This window comes from Macaca thibetana, chromosome 10 (assembly GCF_024542745.1).
Source record: "Macaca thibetana thibetana isolate TM-01 chromosome 10, ASM2454274v1, whole genome shotgun sequence".
Taxonomy (NCBI): Eukaryota; Metazoa; Chordata; class Mammalia; order Primates; family Cercopithecidae; genus Macaca; species Macaca thibetana.
In genome coordinates, this window is record NC_065587.1 from 93,428,928 (window position 1) to 93,446,394 (window position 17,467).

The window sequence follows — 17,467 nt, forward strand, 5'->3', positions numbered from 1 at the left end:
ACATAGAAGAGGCAAAAGCATCCTAGGAAACGTTGAGTGTGTCGGGGATCATGTTCACGGTGCCACAGGAACTACCCAGGACTCAGGACCCGTTAGGCTGGGCTACAGAAGGGCTTTCACCTGGGGCGGGCACTGAGGTCAGCAGAAACATGAGACGTCAGGGTGAACTTGCGCTGTGCTTCCGGCTGAGCCTCCTGTGCTGGGCCCTCTGATACCCAAACCCTCCCTGGAACAGCAGCCTGCAGCCTGGGGAGATGGGTGGTGCTGTTCCCATCTCACAGCAGAGAAATGGAGACCAGCCCAGGGGAGAACGCGTCCAGGGCTCCACAGCAGCAGATGCCCGAGTCCTAAGAGGACGTGCTGAGCAGTATCATGACTCTCTGGCCTCTCAGAGGTGATTCTCATCCCCGCCTCATTCCCAGAATTAGACTCCCTGGGGGCATGTCTCACTGGTGATGCTAAAATCCTAATTCCTCCCCGTCCCTGCACCCACGACCTTCAGCGTCAATGGGGCGAGATCAGCCACTTGCAAGGACACTGAGTGAACATGGTCTCACTCCTGTGATCTCGACCCAGGCTGCCTCGGTGGGCCCTGGTGCGAAGAGACATCACACAGAAGGTGACTGATCTGTGGGATCCTGAAGCAACAAGCTCACGAAGGTCGGGAAAGGCCAGAGAGTGGCTGCAGGTGGAAGGAGGCGTGAATGCAGTGTGGGACTCCAAACCTGGACCCTGGCCATGAGGGCACGACTGAGATGACTGGCCACACTCAAGGGGGCTGAGGATGGGCTGATTAAAGTGCTAAAAAGACCGGGCGTGGTGGCTCACGTCTATAATCCCAGCACTATGGGAGGCCGAGGCGGGCAGTTCACGAGATCAGGAGATCAAGACCATCCTGGCCAACGTGGTGGAACCCCGTCTCTACTGAAAATACAAAAATTAGCTGGGTGTGGTGGCGGGTGCCTGTAGTCCCAGCTACTCGGGAGGCTGAGGCACGAGAATTGCTTGAACCCAGAGGCGGAGGTTACAGAGAGCCAAGATCATGCCACTGCACTCCAGCCTGGGTGACAGAGCGAGACTCTGTCTCAAAAAAAAAAAAAAAAAAAAAAAGTGCTGAAAAACCGACCATTGGGTACTGTACCCAATGACTGGGTGACAAGATCATTCGCAGCCCTAACCCCAGCCCCACACGATATACCCATGGAACAAACCTGCACAGGTACCCCTGAGTCTAAAGTACAAGTTGAAATTTTTTAAAAAAGGAAAACAGTTTGTTAAGGGAAAAATAAATAAATAAATAAATAAATAAGTAAAGTCTGTGTGTTAGTTCCTCAATTTCGATAGCTGCATTTTGCTCCCAGAAGAGAGTGTTTTTCTGTAGGGATTGCATTAATCACACACTAAGGCATTGGGAGTGATGGAGCATTATGTCAGCTATTTAATTTTAAATGGTTCTGGGGAAAGTTCTCCATACTGTTCTAGTTCTCCATACTGTTCTTTTTAAGTGTGAGATTGTTTCAAAATTAAAAGCAAAAAAAAAAAAAAAAAAAAAAGTATTGCCCATGGAGAGAAAGCCAGCTTTCCCTAAAGTGTGAACATAGAGATGCCCCACCCTCTCCTACAACAACCAGGGCCACTGCCAGTAACCAAGCCGGCTGAGTTCCAGGTGCAGTGCAGGCACCTGCTCCAGGCACGCCTTGGTCATCCTGTGGGAGCTGGGGCAGGCGCCAGCTGCACGTGCCTGAACACAGGAAATGGACTGGGAAGTGCAGGCTGAGGGGTCTCCAAGCCCAGCTTCAGGAACCTGTCTCATTCCCACTGCTCTGGGCTGAGGCTTTCTGGAGACTGAATTTAGGCACACCCCATAGGTGGGCAAATGTGATGCCAAGGCCCCACTGTGGCTTGTGACCAGAGGAGCCTCTCTCCCAATATTACAGCAAGATTCTCAGGGACTCTGGATTGGACTACGGCAGAACCAATCATGTGGCTGGTAGAGCGGAGAGGCACTCTGCTTGGGCAGGCAGGGTCACATGCTTTGGGGAACATTCCTACCCAGCCCACATGGCTTGAACTCTGAACCTGGTGGGTTGGTTAAGCCAACAAGGGGAAGGAGTCAGTGGAAGTGGGGTTGGGGAAGGGGGCCTCCATGTGTCTGCACCTGCCTGACACTGCCTGCCCCATACCCCACCCTCCTGACACTGCCTGTGCCATACTCCACTCTCCTGACACTGCCTGCCCCATACCCCACCCTCCTGACACCACCTGCCCCACATCCCACTCTCCTGACACCGCCTGTGCCACATCCCACTCTCCTGACACCGCCTGCCCCATACCCCACCCTCCTGACACCGCCTGCCCCACACCCCACCCTCCTGACACCGCCTGCCCCACACCCCACCCTCCTGACACCGCCTGCCCCACACCCCACCCTCCTGACACTGTCTACCCCAATATCCCACCCTCCTGACAGGACCTACCCCATACCCCACCCTCCTGACACTGTCTACACAATACCCCACCCTCCTGACACTGTCTACACGATACGCCACTCTCCCGACACTGTCTACCCCACACCCCACCCTACTGACACTGTCTACCTAATACCTCACTCTCCTGACCCTGCCTACCCCATATCCCACCCTCCCGATACCGCCTACCCCATATCCCACCCTCCCGACACCGCCTACCCCATATCCCACCCTCCTGACACTGTCTATCCCGTACCCCACCCTCCTGACACTGTCTACCCCGTACCCCACCCTCCTGACACTGTCTACACAATACCCCACTCTCCTGACACTGTCTACCCCACACCCCACCCTACTGACACTGTCTACCTAATACCTCACTCTCCTGACCTTGTCTACACCATATCCCACCCTCCCGATACCGCCTACACCATACCCCACCCTCCTGACACTGTCTACCCCGTACCCCACCCTCCTGACACTACCTACCCAATACACCACCCTCCTGACACTGCCTACCCAATACACCACCCTCCTGACACTACCTACCCAATACACCACCCTCCTGACACTACCTACCCAATACACCACCCTCCTGACACTACCTACCCAATACACCACCCTCCTGACACTACCTACCCAATACACCACCCTCCTGACACTGCCTACCCAATACACCACCCTCCTGACACTACCTACCCAATACACCACCCTCCTGACACTACCTACCCAATACACCACCCTCCTGACACTACCTACCCAATACACCACCCTCCTGACACTGCCTCCCCAATACACCACCCTCCTGACACTGTCTACACGATACTCCACTCTCCCGACACTGTCTACCCCACACCCCACCCTACTGACACTGTCTACCTAACACCTCACTCTCCTGACCCTGCCTACCCCATATCCCACCCTCCCGACACCGCCTACCCCATATCCCACCCTCCTGACACTGTCTACCCCGTACCCCACCCTCCTGACACTGTCTACCCCGTACCCCACCCTCCTGACACTGTCTACACAATACCCCACTCTCCTGACACTGTCTACCCCACACCCCACCCTACTGACACTGTCTACCTAATACCTCACTCTCCTGACCTTGTCTACACCATATCCCACCCTCCCGATACCGCCTACACCATACCCCACCCTCCTGACACTGTCTACCCCGTACCCCACCCTCCTGACACTACCTACCCAATACACCACCCTCCTGACACTGCCTCCCCAATACACCACCCTCCTGACACTACCTACCCAATACACCACCCTCCTGACACTGCCTCCCCAATACACCACCCTCCTGACACTACCTACCCAATACACCACCCTCCTGACACTGCCTCCCCAATACACCACCCTCCTGACACTGCCTCCCCAATACACCACTGTCCTGACACTGTCTACCCCATACCCCTCCCTCCTGACACTGTCTACCTAATACCTCACTCTCCTGACCTTGCCTACACCATATCCCACCCTCCCGATACCGCCTACCCCATACCCCACCCTCCTGACACTGTCTACCCCGTACCCCACCCTCCTGACACTACCTACCCAATACCCCACCCTCCTGACACTACCTACCCAATACACCACCCTCCTGACACTACCTACCCAATACACCACCCTCCTGACACTACCTACCCAATACACCACTGTCCTGACACTGCCTCCCCAATACACCACCCTCCTGACACTGCCTCCCCAATACACCACCCTCCTGACACTGCCTCCCCAATACACCACCCTCCTGACACTACCTACCCAATACACCACCCTCCTGACACTACCTACCCAATACACCACTGTCCTGACACTGTCTACCCCATACCCCTCCCTCCTGACACTACCTACCCAATACACCACCCTCCTGACACTGCCTCCCCAATACACCACCCTCCTGACACTGCCTCCCCAATACACCACCCTCCTGACACTACCTCCCCAATACACCACCCTCCTGACACTGCCTCCCCAATACACCACCCTCCTGACACTGCCTCCCCAATACACCACCCTCCTGACACTGCCTCCCCAATACACCACCACCCTCCTGACACTGCCTCCCCAATACACCACCCTCCTGACACTGCCTCCCCAATACACCACTGTCCTGACACTGTCTACCCCATACCCCTCCCTCCTGACACTGTCTACCTAATACCTCACTCTCCTGACCTTGCCTACACCATATCCCACCCTCCCGATACCGCCTACCCCATACCCCACCCTCCTGACACTGTCTACCCCGTACCCCACCCTCCTGACACTACCTACCCAATACCCCACCCTCCTGACACTACCTACCCAATACACCACCCTCCTGACACTACCTACCCAATACACCACCCTCCTGACACTACCTACCCAATACACCACTGTCCTGACACTGCCTCCCCAATACACCACCCTCCTGACACTGCCTCCCCAATACACCACCCTCCTGACACTGCCTCCCCAATACACCACCCTCCTGACACTGCCTCCCCAATACACCACCCTCCTGACACTGCCTCCCCAATACACCACCCTCCTGACACTACCCTACCCAATACACCACCCTCCTGACACTACCTACCCAATACACCACTGTCCTGACACTGTCTACCCCATACCCCTCCCTCCTGACACTACCTACCCAATACACCACCCTCCTGACACTGCCTCCCCAATACACCACCCTCCTGACACTGCCTCCCCAATACACCACCCTCCTGACACTACCTCCCCAATACACCACCCTCCTGACACTGCCTCCCCCCAATACACCACCCTCCTGACACTGCCTCCCCAATACACCACCCTCCTGACACTGCCTCCCCAATACACCACCCTCCTGACACTGCCTCCCCAATACACCACCCTCCTGACACTACCTACCCAATACACCACCCTCCTGACACTACCTACCCAATACACCACTGTCCTGACACTGTCTACCCCATACCGCAGGCTGGGGTGCTCAAACCATCTCCTTCCCAGAACCCCCAGCGCACAAGGCTCGGGAGGTAGGTGGGGCGCTCTGCCTTTTGCCCCCAGGCTGATTTCTCAAGAAGGCTCATTAGAGGGTGGTCAGGAGGGATACTTAAGCCAGAGCTATTTGGGAGGGGTCCATGCCCTCTTAGGTGCCCACCTCCCCACCCAGCAGCTCCCATGCCACCCCACTCTCTTGCCTGGGTCACAGTGACCTTTGTCTGGGGCAGAGATCAGGCCTCCACCCTCTGCCACCGGGCAGAGCATCAGGGATGAGTGCCGCCCCAGCTAGCCCGGATCTCAGCTTTCCCAGGGAAGGACAGCTGTCAGCGAAGCTTCGTCCACTCCCCTCCCTGCTGCGATGAGTTTTGTTTTACAAAGTTTATGAACAAGTAACTCCTGTATTTGTTTGGTAGACTTAGGTTTTTGTGTTTGGATTTTGCTTAAAGCGAGACATGCCTATCATTCAGCATACTCAAACCACATAGTTGTAAGACAAGATTTACATTTGTTCCTTAAGTAGTCAGCTCCTGTCAGTGGATGTGGCACGAAAATGTGACAAGTCGTGGACTTCAACAGTCAGAAACATCTCTAAACTGTGTGTCCAGATATCATTGTAATATGTGGCCTGTCTACATCAGAACTACTGGCTTACTTACTAAAAATGCAAATTCTAGGCTTGCCGGTGGACTCAAAAGGTGTGTAACAGAATTCAAGAATCTCCTTTTAGAGGGGCAAGGGACTAGGGGGCAGGGACGTCTGACCAAGAATGAGAAACCATGATGAAGGCAGTAATGTTCACAGGAGGTGTGTGTGTGCGTGTGCGTGTGTGTGGGTGTGCGTGTGTGTGTGTGTGTGTGTGTGTGTGTGTGTAAGAGAGAGACAGAGATAGAGACTGAGGTGAGGTGGGTCCCTGAATATCTGATTTCAAAGAGGTCAGTGGGTGCTGGTGTTCTGGTGCCACACACTACACTTTTATCTCTTTGATCCATAACAACAAAGCAGAAATGAAAACTTCCTTCTCTTCTTTATTAAAATAAGCTTTCTTCTTAGCCCAACAGAAGAGACCCCAGCCATACCAGGGCTAGCCAGCCTTCCAGAGGAGCCTGTCCCCTGCTGTCCTGGGGACCCCAGCACCAGCCGAAGCCTCCGGAGTGGCTCGTGGCTCTCTGTCCATCACTGCAGCTGTGGAGGAGTAACCTCGGCACCCACGCCCTTCTATGGGACACCCGCAAATACTTTTCAATAAGCTTGAGTCCATTTCATCACCCACACAAACACAAACAGAAAGACCCTCCACTAGGTCTGTCACCAGCTTGACATAAATTTGTTTTTCATATTCCTCACGGAAAATAGAGCTACGCTCAATCAGAAAGGTGAAAATGGAATGGGTGAGGGTATTTTAATTCTCTCTTCTCTCTCTTCCCTCCTTGCTATGTGTACTTGGAATATGTGCACACACTCAGCTGTAAGAGCTGTTTGGGACTTGGGAACCAGCTTGCCTGGACATCAGAGGCCACAGGGTCTGTCCCTGTCTCTTTGCAGTCTGTGCAGTTGCCCCGGTTGGTGGAGCCATGGTGGCTGTGCCCTGTGGGCTGGGAATGATTGCAAGGGGACTGCAGGTCAACACATGCTGCATAAACCAAAGAGCAGTATGTCTCCCACTCATAAATAGGGCCGTTTTCCAAAAAGACGTGGATGGTGTGGTGGTCAGTAATCACAATCAGACTGAAAGGCACCTGCGTCCCTGGGAGCTTCAGGTTACAGTTCCCCAGAAACTCAAGACACTCATGTTGTATCTGTGACACTTTCTTAACATTTAAAATCAATCCTCCAGAGGTAATATGATAACGACTGAGAACAAACCAGGGGTTGCTGGTGAAAACCAGGGAAGGGGCCGGGCGCGGTGGCTCAAGCCTGTAATCCCAGCACTTTGGGAGGCCGAGACGGGAGGATCACGAGGTCAGGAGATCGAGACCATCCTGGCTAACACGATGAAACCCCGTCTCTACTAAAAAATACAAAAAAATAGCCGGGCGAGGTGGCAGGTGCCTATAGTCCCAGCTACTCAGGAGGCTGAGGCAGGAGAATGGCGTAAACCCAGGAGGTGGAGCTTGCAGTGAGCTGATATTCGGCCACTGCACTCCAGCCTGGGCAACAGAGAGAGACTCCGTCTCAAAAAAAAAAAAAAAAAAGAAAAAAAGAAAACCAGGGAAGGGCTGACAGCAAGAGGCATAGAGTTTAGACGTTCAGCCCTGGGAGGGAGGAAGAAGAGGCGTGGGGGGCTCGAGCCTAGGGCCTGCCTCCTCCTCTCCTCCTAGTGGAGTCCAGGCTGGCTGCTGAGCACCTCACACACGGGAAGATTATTGACTCTTTGTGTCCAGATTAACTGTCCCCAAAAGTGATCGGGTTCTCTGATTCACCCCTGCCACCTTCACCCTGGCAGAGGGGAGCCTGGGCCCCTTGGCCATGTGCACTGAGACCAGCTGACACCCTGCTTGACTCGAGCTCCTCAGCCCCAGTTCAGCCCACCCAAGACCCAGAGTCCTGCCTGTCTCTGCCCAGTGATGGTTTAACTCCTATCTAGACCATACCATGTTCCCAAAACGCTTCTCAGTGAGAAGGATACAAGTAGCTTTCTTTGGGCCTCCACGTGCTCCCAGCTGATGCCTCGTGATGCTCTCTCCTGGGTCCTCCTCTCCTTCTCCTTCCTCCACTCAGGCAGGTGGTTCTCCTGGTGCCTCCAGGAGGGAGCACACGGCACGGCAGAGAGCCAGCGTCACCATGGACACCTCTTGGCTCTTGTTTCCCAAAATCCCAAACCAAGAGAAGAGGGAAGAGGCAGAAAGTTCAGCAGGTGCAGAATGTGGGGGCTTCCTGCGGACTAGACAGATGACCTGGTGGGCCGGAAGGAGCTGGGAGGCTGCAGACCTCAAAGCTGAGAGACCTCAGGCTCTCCTGGGTCACTTGTCCTGGGAAGTGATTCCATGAGATTCTTGGTATCCTCAAAGCACAGCACAAAGGGACACCAGGTGGCCCAACCCAGTGGGGACCACCTGCGGCCAGAGGGCTTTTCTGTGCCTCCGCCTTGCCTGAGTCTTCGAAATAACCCTGGTGAGGTGGGGAGGAAGCGGCTGGGAATCAGAACTCGCCTTACAAACCGGAAGTGGGATTTTCCACAGAGGGGAGGCCAGGTGTAAAAGCGAATGAGGGTGATTTATGAAAAGCAACGAAATGCAAAGTCCCTGCAGACTGAGGTTCACAGCTTGCCCACGCTCCGCCTGCACCTCCGGCCATCCCGTGTTTCACACTGACAGCCTCGCCCCCTGGGCCTGCTCAGCGGAGGCTCCTGTCTGAGGGAAACCTACGTTCGGCCACCAGAGGAACCCGGCAAAGTGGGCAGGCACCTTCCCTTCTCCACCTGCCTCTGTTGTCAGGATGAATGGCCCAGACTCCCTGAGAAGCTCTCGTGCTCACCAGACACCTTTCCAGTTTCAAGACCTTTCCTCAGCCCCTGAAGTCCCACAGACCCCACAGAGCCCCTCCCGGCTCTTGCCTTGTTTCCTAGGAAGGTCACATGTTCTTTAGCGCAGTCATTACCCACACTCTCCCCAGGGTGGGAAGTTACCCAGTGCCTCCAAGGGAAAACAAGTTCCCTCCAACTTAAAGTGGCTAAAAGTGGCAGTGATTTCAATGCTTTCGTTCCCTCTGCCCAGGGAGGGGGCTGAGGAGAAATGGATTGAGACTGACTGAAGGTCGTCGGAACCTGCGTGGCCCCGTGCTGAGCGTCGTGTGGTCACCAACCTGTTCCACCCACATGTACGGCCTAGCGGCTTGGGAGGGACATGGAGACATGGAGCAGCAGGGAGGCTGCGTTGCCAGTACCCCAGCCATGCCTCCTGAAAAGCAGGAGCATGGACACGTCACCCCCCTGGGCCTCATCCCCTTGGTCCCCTCCTCCAGCAGGTGAATATGACACTGTGGGCAGATGCAGGGGCATTGCAGGGGGGCACTGGAGAATCCACGGGAACTGAGCGGCATCCATGATGGAGGCCTGGAAGCAGAGGCAGAATGTGGGTGGCCTGGAGCTTCTCCTAAGGGTGGCCAGAAGTAGGAAAATAATAATGGACATGTGGGCTCATTCCTCATCACACACAAAAAAAGTGCCAAGATGGAGCAGAGCACAGGACACTGCAAGGACAGTGATCTCAGCCCAGGACCAGGGCGGGCTCATGTCAGACCATCCCTGACAGCCAAGGTGCCCAATGCCACACTGACCTGGTGGTTTTCAGAGCTCTTCCTTGCATCACCCACAACTGCTCACGGTGACCCCGCATTAAAGGAAACTGCCAGTCCTTGGGTCTGCGATGCCCCTGCCTGGCCCCACACCATCCCGCCGTGTGCCCACACAGCCTCTGAGTAATGCAGTGGGTTCACTGCACATGGAAGCCAATATTATAGCTCCTACTTTTGAGAAAAGAAAAGGCTTTATTGCAAGGCCAACCAGCAAGGAGACAGGAGGCAGGGCTCAGATCTGAATCCCCAGTATTAGGTCAGGTGAGACTCTAACGGGCTGGGGAGGGCAGGTTGGTATGCAGACGCACTGGTGGGGCGGATTTCGATGGGACAGCTTTAAACGTGGTTATTTACGGTAAGGCGTGGAATGGTGGACTTCAGCACTGGCTCTTCCTGGATAACAGACCGCTCGTTTCTGAAAGGATTCCCGTGTTCAGCTTCCAGTGATGCCCAGGCTTTTTGATTCCTCAGGGAGGAAACGTTGGTTCTAAGTGTTACTGAGGTGACGGTTTCCTGCTCTCCACATGCCCAGGTCATATGACTGCAGCTTCGGCTCTGCTACTTCTGCAGAACAGCTTGACATCCTGTGATGCACATGATAGGGAGAGTTAGGACTGGTCCTGCAGTGACAGTCCTTCCCGAGTCTCCCAGGTGCTGACAGATAAAACAGTTTTAACTTGACCTAAAGTCTCAAACTAGGCTTGAGGACATTTAATACAAATGATTGGTGAAGTGGCGCCATCACATGCCATAATTAAACACATCCAAACAGCCTAATCTATGCACAGTTACATCTAAACAAAGTCACCCACTCACACCATGCTGGCATCTATTTTAGATAAATCATCCAATTTCTCGCCCACATACTCTTCCAAAAGGTCATGCCGCCCTGAGCAGCCAGGTCTGTGATGAGGGTTTGAACTCCGCACTGCTGCTCACTCCCCTCTCCAGAGCCCAGCATTAGCTTCCGCTGGACCACCCAGAGAACCCCACAGGTGCCCTGCTGGCTCCCCTCAGCCTCCAGCAGCTCCTGAGCCCCAGAGCCCAGGTTGCACCCCAGGTCCATTCAGCCCCACCTCTGGGAGGGAGGGCCTGGCCTTGGAGCTTCCTGAAGCTCCCGGATGACTCCAACCAGCAGCTAAGCCCAAGAGCCCCTAATTCAGGCAGTCAGCATGCGTGCATGAGTCATATTTTGTCATGTAAACCCCACATTCTCCAAGTAAAAATTGAGGCCGGCACTGGGTACTCAATAAGATCATTAAAGTCCTGTGATCATGACTAACGTTCAACCACAGAGGGCACGGAGGTACACTGACCACTGACGGCACAGTCAGGGAGGGCGGGGCCATAGGGACAGAATGACGGGGAATCACGTGAACCCACCAGTGACCACCACGCCCTCACCCAGCAGACTGCCAAAAGCTCCCCAAGAGCAGAGGGGTGGATCTGCTGGCCCCAAGCTGCCTGCTCCCCCCCGGTTCTCAAACCCAAGCACCTCCGCTCCCCGCTGAGTGCGGAGACCTGTGACTTCACACTCTGTGGCATCATTGTGCTCTGCTGGGGAACGCACAGTGCCCCCATGCAGTGCAGTGTGCATCGTGCAGAACCTACACCTGCCGTCACCCTGCACCCGGCCCCTCACTCGCTGTCCCCACCCACATTCCCACGTTGCTGTTCCCCCTTTAGAGGCCCTTGGGTTCAGAGGATGCCCTGAGCCGTGGGATTCCCGTGAGCATTTGAGTGCTTGCCCAGAGCCAGACTCCAAAGTGGACACAAAACAAGAGAGCTAGGCATGACCACACTAAGTGGAGCACGCCGTTACCACACTAAACATAAAATGTTTCTGCTTAAAATAAAATAAATCCAATAATTTCCAGGTCCCTGGAATTTATTCAGAACCCCTGTAAACTGCTAGATGGTTGCCCTCAAGTCATGGAAGCACAGAGGAACACCAATGAACGTCCAACGCTGTGCTTTCGCAAAACACACAATCCTGTCCTCTCCCCATTTCGGTCCCAAGAAAATCACACCAGTGGAGCAGCAAGAATGGGGGCTTGCTATGGACCATCACAGCCCCATAACTGAGGGACGGAGGTGGAGGCGACCCAGGAATAAACCGCAAAGTGCCTGGGCTCCAGGTGGCTCCATCAAGGGCCATGAGCCCCACTGGGGAGAGGTGACGCGCTTCTTTGCTTCTTTGTATTTAGAGCCCCTGCCCTCCAGAAAATATTTTTACTCAAAATTAAGTTGTCGTTGAGATATCATTTTATTTTTATTACGAATAGATTTCACCTAAACTGAAAGCTGAATGGATGTCTTTGAGATTTTTTAAGTGTATAAAAAGGAAGTAAATCCCACCCTGGTACATGACCCTACTATTCTCAGCACCGTGTTTCTGAAATCTTCCTGAAGTCGATCTTTTTACCCCTCCCTTCCTCCTCTCCATTCATTTTTGACCCAGACCCTCTTGTAGGCACTGAATAGCAGGGAAGGAGACAGGCCCAGATCTGGCTCTGGTGGGGTTCATATCCTGGTCTAACAGAAACAAAGAGGGGATGAAACATTTTCATTAGAGCTAGTGTCATGAACAAAAGGAAACAAGATGAGTAGAGGTCACCACAGCTCCTAGCAGGGGACAGGCAGAGACGGCTGCTCTGAGAGGGTGAATTTGTGAGACTTACAGAACAGGAGACAGACCCAGCGCAGACCGCCCAAGCAGAGGGAACGCAGTACTTGCCAAGTCCTGCAGGAAATGCCAGGCAGAGATGACCAAGAGAGAGCTTCCCTGAAGGAACCTGCACTTTAGTCTGGGAAAGAAAAGTCAAGGCCATTGATGGAGGACTCGCCTCACACCAGGCTCAGCTCTGAAGTGCTTGCCATGAACACAGGGCAGCAGCCAAGGTTCCTACTGCACACAGCAGTGTATTTCAGTCTGCGCCCGAGACCACACTCCTAACCACAACACTCCAGGACAGGTACACAGGAGGTTGTAACCAGGGGCAAAAACAGTAAGGGACCTTGAGGACCAGAGAAGGATCTGGCAGAAAGGAAGTCAGGACCTCGCCAGGTACAGATGATTCAATGTGGCAGAGACTGGGCCAGAAAAGGCGCTGTGGAATCCACCCTGTTGGCTGGAACACTTGTGCTGGGAGCCCTGAGCAAGCCCCCGTGGAAGGCGGCTCAGGATGCCATGCTGCAAGGAAGCCCAGCCACACAGAGGCCACGTGCGCCACAGACACAGGAGTGAGCAAACCTACTATCAACTCAAATCTTCCGAACTGACGCACCACACCCTGGGCTCCTTCCCAATTCCTTACCCACAGAATCCATGAACACAGCAAAATGGCTATTGTTGTACTAATTTTGGGGTGGCTCGCTGTGTACCCATAATAACTGAAAACCAAGGATGTGCAAAAGAAAGCAAGAGTGCTGATGCCACTGAAGCGCTACAGTGACCTCAACGAGAGGACCTGTGCTCTAGCCCCAGTCCCTGAGTCTGAGAGGTCAAAATGGGAACATTAGAAACTGATCCACCATCCTTTGAAAGGAAAGGCTCAGGGACGTGGCTATCTCAAAGGCAGATGTCCAGGGGGTCTGAACTGCAATGTGGACCTCCCCATCCCCTTCTCACCCTGGGGATGCTTTCTGCCATGCCATCGCCCCCACGTAAAAGCCCTATGAACAGAAAGCCAGTGCACTGTAAACACGGATGCCACATGGAGAAATCCTCTCAAAAAGGGGTGCACAGACCTAAGAGCTTCTGCACCACTGAGTAATACATTTAGCCTGTCGCATTAATATGTTAACGACGGTAAGCAGAAAACATTTAATTAGCCAGAGCTTTGCTTGTTTTCTTTGAATTTTAAAGGATTTCCAGGACATGCACTGGGATCTCTAAAATCTTGAGGGAAGGGTGAGCCAGCACCTTCTTGACCTGAGGTGGATCCCGTCAGCAGGCAGAGGTGCACGGAGCCCAGGCTGCAGCCTGGCCTCTGCGAGGCGATCTTCTCTGCTTTCCTCTTTCTTCTCCTCCTTTCCAATATCTTCAGACGGGGCTGAAAGTAAATGAACAAACACACTTACATAGACAGATTGATCACTTCTAATCTGAAAATCTGAAATCTGAAATGCTCCAAATTCCAAAATTTCGTTACTGTCAACATGACACTGAAAATTCCACACCTGACCTCATGTGATAGATTGCAGTCAAAATGTTGTTTCATGCACAAAATTATTTAAAACATTATATAAAATTACCTTCAGGCTGTTTTAAGGTATATCTGAAACATAAGTGAGTTTTGTGTTTAGGCGTGAGTGGGTCTCATCCCCTAAGACAGCTCATTACCTGTATGTGCATATTCCAAAATCCGAAAACACTGGAAATCCCGAACACTCCTGGTCCCAAGCATTTCAGATAAGGGACACTCAATCTGTGTGTACATACACATGCACATATGAATGTATTTGCGTGTGTGTGTGTATTTAGAGAGAGATTTGCAAAGGTTATTTGGTTGCTCCCTGATCATGGCACCATCTTGATTCTAGGATCTCTTGAAGTTCTGTTAAAGGAACCAACAAATGAGCAGGGAAGTGTGTTGAGAAATAAAAGTGACCGTGCATGAGACTCTGCTGGATAAGACAAGCAAAAAATTGGGGTCAAAGGCCTTGAACTGCTCAAATAAGCAAGAATGCAAGCTCCATGACTCTCTGGAACTGCAGACACCCCACAGGGAAGTGGGGATGCCACTGGAGGATCAGAGACTCTATGCTGCCTCTTGAAAAGCTGACAAATTCCATTATATATACATTTTATGCACCTAAACTCAACAATTTAACAATTCATGTTGGTCAACATTTTAAAGAGAAATGCCCAGAAAAAATAGCCATGAAAAAGGGCAGCCAGTGGTACCCAAAAACCCACCTAGTGGACTCATGTGCCCAGAGAGCTTGAGACACACACTCTGCGGTTCTCTGGGTCGCGCTCAGCGGCCCCGTGCTTTCCATGGACGTCGAGAGAAGGTTTTGCTGAGCCATGTCACTCATGTTTGCAGATTGGTAACCCATGGGCACCACGGCACTGGCATTAGGCAGGGCGTGGCACGGGGAACAAAGCAGGGAGCCCTGAACAGCAAGCCGTCGTGAGTGACTGGGGGCATCTGCGTGGGCTTCAGCCTCCACCCTGTAAGCCAACGGGAGGTCCCAGCTGTAATCCGGACCAACTGTGCTCTGCACATGCGCTTCCTCAGCATCGTTCACACAGCTCCTTGCTAAGATTCCAGCGCCACACTTGCTGTCTCTTCGTAGCCCTGGTTGCCCTTCTCAGGGAGAGAGCTTACACTGACCTGGGGGCAGTGGTCGAGAGATGATGTATCCACAGCTTGGGTGGGGCAGGGGACCGCCATCTTCCTCCAATTGCCACTCTTCCACCAATGCAGCTCACAATCACCTCAGCCCTAAACCAATCTTACTGAAAGCAAATGCCATCCATGCAAAAGATCAGATGTATACAGTACAAGGTGGCACAAAGCCGTGATTACTAAAACAGAGCATTATCAGGAAACGGGCCTGGCATCTTAATTCCTAAGTCGCTAATAGAGTTGATCTCATACCTCAAATACCTCTGGTCTCAAAGCTTTGATAAATCTGAGAACAGAGTTGGGCCTTCGGGAAATAGAGACAGCAGCAGGAAAATCCAGAAATAGCATCAGAGGATCCTTCGAAAAACATAGTAGAGAGAGAGACAGACCCCACCTGTACATGGAAGGCAGCTCAACCAAGACAAGACTCAGGAAGATTCCAGGCCGTGGAAGGTGCATATTGCAGTATCATGCCCCTTCAAGACCCTTTAAGCAATCCATTGTATTCAGCAGAAAACACCAGTCTCATCTGAGGAAAACAAATCCCAGGATAGCCAATCAGTGAATTACAGTCTTAGCAGACACTCACCAGAGGAGGCCGGGTCCAGTGAAACCCGAGAATCAGCCCACACCAAAATTCTGCAGGGAGTCAAAGAAAAACGTACACAAATGCTCACATCAGTGTTAGTCATAATGCCCAGAAAGCAGTCACTGGTGGGCGTATGGAGAAGCCAAATGTGGTCCATCCATAAGGTAATGTGGTCCATCCATACGGCGGAACACTGTGGAACCCTGAAAGGGAAGGAAGCTGTGATCCCTCCTGCTGCCACACAACAGACCTGAAAACACTGTGCTCGGTGAAAGAAGCCAGACACAAAAGACACACACTATTTGATATAGTTCTGTGAAATGCCCAGAATAGGCTGATCTGCAGAGACAGAAAGCAGATTCCTGATTGCCTGGTGGCAGGGGAGGCGGCACTGGGATGTCACCGCTAGTGGGGTGGGGATTCTTTCTGAAGTTAGACAGTGATGGTCACATAGCATTGTGGATGTACTAAAAGTCACTGTTTCCGACACTTCAAAATTGTTAAAATAGTGTTACATTATGTGAATTCTACCTCAACTTTATAAACTCTATTTGGTTAATCCATTTTTAAAAATTCTGCAGTGGCAGCATCTGGCCAGGGCTCCTTTGTCAGCATGCCTTGGGTGAGGTGAGGAAAGTGGCTGGGAGAGGAAAAATGGCCCATGAGGTGTCAGGAAGCCAGTGGGATCCAGCCAGAATTTACGGATAAACCATAACCTGGTTTTTTAAGTATTTCACACAAAGGATCTTAAATCCCAAGAAATAGAAACGTGCTGCCAGTTCCTTTCATGGATCCAACCAGAAAGAGGGCATGGAGAGGGCCTGAGATGGGCGAGGGCCTCTCTTGCTCTGTTTTCAGCCAACCTCAACCACGGTTGATGAGTCCTGTGGGGCTCCACGCCAGGGAACGGCCATTCCGATGGCCTTTGTTCTTGAGGCTCCCGTAGGAGAAAAAAAAAAAAAGAAAATCCCATTCAATCACCATAACCTGTCCCTGCAAGAGCATAAAAATAAGTGATTGCTTATTTGAAACACCTGAACTATCACTGCTGCAGCAACTCAGGAAATCTGATAAGGTGATAATGAAAACTGTGTCATGCATGAATATCCATTTTAAAAACACACTTATGTCAGTCTTTACGTAAAGGTCGAAATTAATGTCATGTTGAAAACATTTTTCAAACCACAATTATCTTGACTCATGAAGCGAACCGAATTCCTATTAGGTTTACAGTCTTGGGTTTAAGCCTCACACATTTCACCAGAAGGGCTTCACCAATCAAAGTAAAAGCTGAATTGAAGACAGATCACAAGGACTTTCAATCCCTGGAGCTGGCTGCCTTTGTTCAGCCTTCTGGGTCACATCTTGTCCTCCAGGGAGAAGTGGCTGATGAGTCAGAAGGCGCTTGTGAAGCCGTCCTTCTCCCAGTGCATCCCACGGACCCCCAGATGCTCTTTTGCACAGGTATGTCTCTTCCCACCAGGTGGCAACTGCGACCTGGAGCCCCTGGCCCAAGAGCCGCCAGTCAGTGCATCACTGGAGCAGCAAGGGACACCCCGTGTGCCCTGCCCACAGGTGGGGAGCAGCCACCAACAGGGCTCCAGATGCTCTTTCACCCAGGCATGTCTCTTCCCACTGGGTGGCATCTGCGACCTGGAGTCCCTGGCCCAAGAGCCGCCAGTCAGTGCATCACTGGAGCAGCAAGGGACACCCACTGTATCCCCTGCCCACAGGCAAGGAGCAGCCACCAATAGGCTCCAGAGGCTGAT

At 52.6% G+C, this 17,467-nt stretch overlaps 1 long non-coding RNA gene across 1 annotated transcript in view; it reads right to left on the bottom strand.

Annotated features, from left to right (window-relative positions):
* Window positions 1-13,598: 13,598 nt before the first annotated feature.
* The window catches only part of LOC126929326 (uncharacterized), a 43,991-nt gene continuing 40,122 nt past the window's right edge, over window positions 13,599-17,467 (bottom strand). Inside the window, exon 3 of the long non-coding RNA XR_007717136.1 lies at window positions 13,599-13,807. This is a non-coding gene — a long non-coding RNA (uncharacterized LOC126929326). The remainder of the gene's footprint in view (window positions 13,808-17,467) is intronic.